Genomic DNA, 6,131 nt, shown 5'->3' on the forward strand with positions numbered 1-6,131 from the left:
TATGCCAATTAGCACAAATGGTAAGTTCCGACAGTGCCTACAAGTGTGCCTACTGGCCGCTAAATGGCAATACCGGTTTCATATGTATACACCTGGTACTGTGAACAAAAAATGTGCATCAACTTTTCGTCGATATAAGGGAAAGAAAAGTTTGTAAGGAATATTTGAATAATTATTTAGCTAAAAAGTTCTTTTTATTTTGTATTTTTACTACAGTGCGACGACTTTGAAGAGAAAAACTCTCACTTTAACAGATATAATTCTTCATCATAACAGAAAAATGTATTAATTAACACTATTTCTGCTATACGAAAAAAGCTGTGTTTAAGGGTTCCAATAAAAAAATTGGATTTAATATACGTCGCTAAAAAAATAATTCTAAAAGAGTTCTTTTACTGCAGTGTTTTCTGAAAACTTTAAAGTGGTAGGTGATGGTAGCGCAGGTAACCATGGAGGAAAAGACGATCGCCCCCAATTTCCAGGTCACACATTGACCGTTGGCTCAATTCGGATGAACCGAACATTTTATTGTTCCCTAATTTTCTTTTGATTTTTGTGCGACTTAAGCCCTTAAACTTCCTACCTGGCATATTTGGGGCTTATAATTGGGTTTACCCTCAGCCTCGTCATAAAAAATCATTATAACAGAATCTAGCTTTCTTAAATCTTGAAGGAACAAATAAAAGGGATATATAATATAGCACATTTACACTGAAAAATGCATTTTTGACTCAAAATTCTCAAGTAATTTAATTATTTTTTACTATTCTAGGCATGCTCATTATCTACGGTTTTTTCGAAGATCATCTCGGCAACGGCCATACCACGCTGAACACACCAGTTCTCGTCTATACTGTATATATGGGCATCTAATAAACACATTTAAAACAAAAAAAAAACAAACACACCAGTTCTCGTCTGATCACTGAAGTAAAGCAGCGTTGGGCGTGGTTAGTACTTGGATGGGTGACCGCTTGGGAATACCGCGTGCTGTTGTCGTTCTTTTTTTTCACTTAATTTTGTTATTGTACTTTTCCAGCTTAGTCGAACTTATTTTGTTATTACACTTATCCAAAATAACTTTTAGGACGCAATTCATAATTAATTTGAAACTTTTTTTCGAAGAACTTAGAATTATATAACTTGTATTAATAAACTATACATTTTTTCAAACCTTTTAAAAACTTCCAAACCATCTAAGTATCTTTCAAAATAATTAAAATATCGACAATACTCTTTACATAATCTGCAATATTAATAATATTGTCAATTAGCTCAGATTATTTTTAAAAAATTTTAGAAATATTCCAAATATTTTTTAATATTCTCTTTTACCTTAGAGTACATTTTTCAAAATAAAAATTTATTTAAATGTTCTTAAACATTATGAAAAATTGTTGTTCGAAATCGAAATCCACAGAAGACAAATCAAAGAAACTAAAAAAATCTTTGAGCAACTTAAAAGAGGAAGACCTAGAAGCAACAAAAGATGCGATGGAGACTGATAAGAAGACAGTCCAGCTCCTAGAACGAGATTATAAGAAAATCATCATGGAAAGCAAGCAACAGAGAGAAACGATAGACAAGTTGATGAAAATCATAAACTAACAGTCGGAGAGACTAGAGAAGCTAGAGAAGATGCAACAAGAGGAGACTGTCATGGAGGTGGAAAGGGAAGCCACGAGCAACCGAAGTGAAAAGAAAACACCAGAGAACCAGATGGAAAAGCTACAAAATTATGAGATGAAGAAACCCGACAGCGGCATCGAAAGAGAAGGGCTCAACAACGGAGGAGAAAGAAGAGAAAATAACACGAATCAGTGTACAGCCCAAACGAAAAGGTACGGAAAACAACCACCGATCGTGATCTTCGAGCAGAAGCAAGATACAACAGTAAGCCTACTCAAAGAGTCATTAGAAAATAATAAATTTCATGTAAAAAGAGGTAACGCCCAGAGACACACCTTATACACAGAAAATATAGAGGACTATAAAAAAGCGAAACAGCAGCTTGAAGCTACAGAGACAAAATTCTTTTCGTTCACTCCTAAGGAAAACAAACCGCAGTCATTTCTCCTGAAAGGGCTAGATAATAATCAAGATACAAATGCATTATTAAATGAACCGACAGAATATAATTCAGAAAACTTAAAATTCACAAAAGTAACTAGATTCTCAACCCCAAAATCAAAAAAAAAAAAGAAAATAAACTCTTATCCTCTTACTTAGTGCAGATATCACCTGATAGCTTATCCTCAAAACTCCACAGTATTAAATTCATTAATTACCAAGTTATCAGATGGAAAAAATTGAGAAAAGGGGATCATATTCAATGTAAGAATTGCTAAAGACTAGGTCATGTACCTTCAAATTGCTGTCTCAGCTATAGATGCGTTAAATGTATAGCGAAAGTCACCAGCCAGGATAATGAAAACTCTTGATACCCACGAACCTGAAAGAAAATGATAAGTCGAACGTTTATTGCGTAACTCGTAAAAAATTCGGACACCCGGCCTCATACAGAGGATGTCCAACACAATTAGAAATTAAAGATAGGCTCAAACAAAAAATTAGACACATAAAAGAAAATAGGATCACCAAAGAACAAATGGTGAATAATTATGTCACAAAAGGAATCTCTTTCTCCAGTGTGGTATAACAGAACAATAAAAAACAGCAAAATGGTCAAAATACAACTCGAATACATACACATCACACCTCAAACAGTGCAACAAATAGACAAGGAATACCACAAGCAACAGAAAACTCAATCACAATAACCTCACAACTCCAAAAATTAACATCCATAGTAAACAAAAACACACAAAAGATAGACAAATTATTCCACCTTCTAACAAACATATTCCAAGACAATGAAAAATAATAATTCACAGTCAGAAAAGAAGGTAACGATTAAAACAATTAAAATGATTTCAATAAATGTAAATTCGATTATACAAAATAATAGAAGAGGCAGCCTCTTAAATTTTTTAAAAGCCAATAATCCAAACATAGCAGCACTAAGTGAAACCAAACTAAACCCGAAACATAAAATAGAATTCAAATACTACAATATTATCAGAAGAGATAGACCTAATTCAAGACAAGGAAGGGGCGTGGCACTGTTGATAAAAAGACCCTTAAAATATAAACGAATAATTCTATCTGAAGCTGAACACTTTAAAAATCTAGAATTGATAATAATTAGTATCCAATTAAAAAACAACCAAACACTGTACATCATAGCAGCTTACGCAGCCTACGGGGACATACTAAGTTTCAATGAAGAACTACATACTCTTTTTCAAAAGCTCAATCTAGATAGTCCGGAAAACTATTTTGTACTCGCGGGAGATCTAAATGCCAAGCATACAAGCTGTTTAAATAAAACGTTCAATACCAGAGGAACATTTTTGAGAAACTGGATTAATAACAAAAAAATCAAATATAAATTTAAATTATACAGCCCTAGTCTTCCCTCTTTCCCAAGAGGAGATTCCTACCTAGATTTGTGTATAGCGAACGAAAGGTTACAGATAGGTTTAGTTAAAAATACCGATAAGCTAGAAACTTTGAACTATGATAGCGATCATAACGCAATTCAAATGAGAATACGTTATAACAATGACACTATAGTAACTTCTTACTAGAAAAAATAAAAGATCCACATAAATTTAACTACAAAAAGCTAAATGGAAAAAATTCTCAAATTGTCTAGAAAAAGAATATATAGCGGAAACACCAAATAATAGAAATTTATCAAACGAAGAAATAGAAATTTATCTCATAGACATAAATACAGCAATAGAAGTAGCTACAAATAACACAATACCTTAAATCAAAGACAAGAATTCCATAGAATGTTACCAAACACCACTTATTATGAAACTTCATCAATCAAAAAGCTCTCTCATCTCAAGAGGCAATAATATATATAGAAAATTTAACGATTATAAAAACAGAGAACTAAATGTACTGAAAAACAATCGTCTCACAATAAAAGCGCTTCTCAAACAAGAATATCTGAAATCCATCAATAAATACTGGTCTGAGAAAATAAGCAAAATACCAGTAAACGACCCAAAAAAACATGTTCCCACAAGTTAATCAACTCTTTAGGCCAAAAGGCAAAGTGATCATCCCCCAACTTAAAATTCAAAATCAAGACCTTCCTTTAATACAGGAAGCGATTGTAGACCCAGAAACACTTTTGAAGAATGATTCAGATGAATTTTTGATAACTAGGCAAGAAGACAAGCTAAAAATTATAGGAACACCGTTTAAAAATACACATACTTAGAAAAAGAATCAAACGAAGGAATGCTAAAAAGAAGGAATGCTTCAATCATATCATCTTTAGTCTATTCTCTTTTATCGCATTATATTTTATTTATGTTGAATTATTTACATCAGGAACAAAGCAAAGAAAGGGTCAGTTTTATAAGCCAAATTTCTGACCAAAGATCCACCGTAAATGTACATGAAACGCTTACTTAACGGTAAGATAGTATCTCAAATTAAATAGGATAGAAATTAGTTTAACATAAGCTGGCATATGCAATATTAAAGGCATAAACAAAAGAATGTGACTTCGAGAGCAATTTATAGCCTGTAAGTCCCTGGTAAAAAATTATTTCAAACAAATCAATTTCATGGTTTATTGTGATTTCTACGAATAATAATGTATATATGGCAAATCAATAAACGAATTTAAAAAAAAACAAAAAAAACATCAGTTCTTGTCTGCTCACTGAAGTTCAGCAGCGTTGGGCGCGGTTAGTACTTGGATGGGTGACCGCTTGGGAATACCGCGTGCTGTTGTCAATCTTTTTTTTCACTTAATTTTGTTATTGTACTTATCCCACTCATTCAAAATTATTTTGTTATTATTCCTATCCAAAATAAATTTGTAGGTCGCAATTCATAATAAATTAAAATATTTTTTTCGAAGAACTTAGAATTATAGAATTTGTATTAAATAAATATACATTTTTTGCGAAAATTTTTTTAAATTATTTTCAAACCTTTTCAAAACTTCCAAACCATCTAAGTATCTTTCAAAATAATTAAAATATCGACAAAACTTTTTACAAAATCTGCAATTTTTATAATATTGTCAATTAGCCCAGATTATTTTTTGAAAATTTTAGAAATATTTCAAAATATTTTTTAATATTCTCTTTTACCTTAGAATACATTTTTCAAAATAAAAATTTTTATTTAATGTTCTTAAACATTGTGAAGAATTGTTTTTTTCTCTTAAAACCATTCAAAGTTTTAAGTTTATTTTTTTTTAATCTTAAAGAATCGACTTTTTTTAATTTAGAAAAAATTTTTAAAAATCAAAAAATTGTCTTGAAAACGTCTAGATTTTGTTGTTGCAATTTTTAGCAATATTTCAAAATCTATTTAAATATTTTCTTAAGATTAATTTTACCTTCTAATCCATTTTAAAAATAAATAGCTATTTGAGATGTTCCTAGGATTTTGAAGAAATTGTTGTTTATTCTGTTAAGACCGTTAAAAATAATTTAAAATCCTTTTTTCGAAATCTTAACATATCTACATTTTGCTTCAAATTCTGTAAAATTATTTTTAAACCTCTTCAACAGTTTCAAATGGTCTAAATATCTTTTAAAATAATTCAAATCTCTACAACATTTTTTTTTAATTTGCAAAATTAAAATGATTTTCTTCAATTTGTCCAGATTCTTTTTAGAACATTTTAGAAATCTTTCAAAATGTTTCATCTTTTTAAATATTCTTTTTAAATTAATTTCCCCTTAAAGTGCATGTTTCAAACTAAAAAGTTATTTGAAATGTTCCCAGGAATTTTAAGAAATATGTTATTCTTTCTCTTAAATGCGTTTCAAATTTTTAATCTATTTTTTGAAATTTCAACAACCTTGACATTTTGTTATCACATTCAGAAAAAATTCTGCAAACTTAAAAAATGGTCATTAAATGCCCCACATTCTTTTTTTTCGCAATTTTATCAATCTTTTTCAATATTTTCTTAAATATAATTTCCCATTAAAATTCAGTTTTTTCAATAAACAGTCATTTTAATTTTTCCCAGGAATCTATTTCTTCGTCTTTTTGAAACGTTCAAAAATTCTTAGAAAGCTTTT

At 30.2% G+C, this 6,131-nt stretch overlaps 1 pseudogene; it reads left to right on the top strand.

The window, feature by feature from the left end:
- Positions 1-810: 810 nt before the first annotated feature.
- LOC117181914 lies at positions 811-999 on the top strand (annotated as a pseudogene).
- Positions 1,000-6,131: the final 5,132 nt, after the last annotated feature.

The sequence above is a fragment of the Belonocnema kinseyi genome, chromosome 1, assembly GCF_010883055.1.
Source record: "Belonocnema kinseyi isolate 2016_QV_RU_SX_M_011 chromosome 1, B_treatae_v1, whole genome shotgun sequence".
Lineage (NCBI taxonomy): Eukaryota > Metazoa > Arthropoda > Insecta > Hymenoptera > Cynipidae > Belonocnema > Belonocnema kinseyi.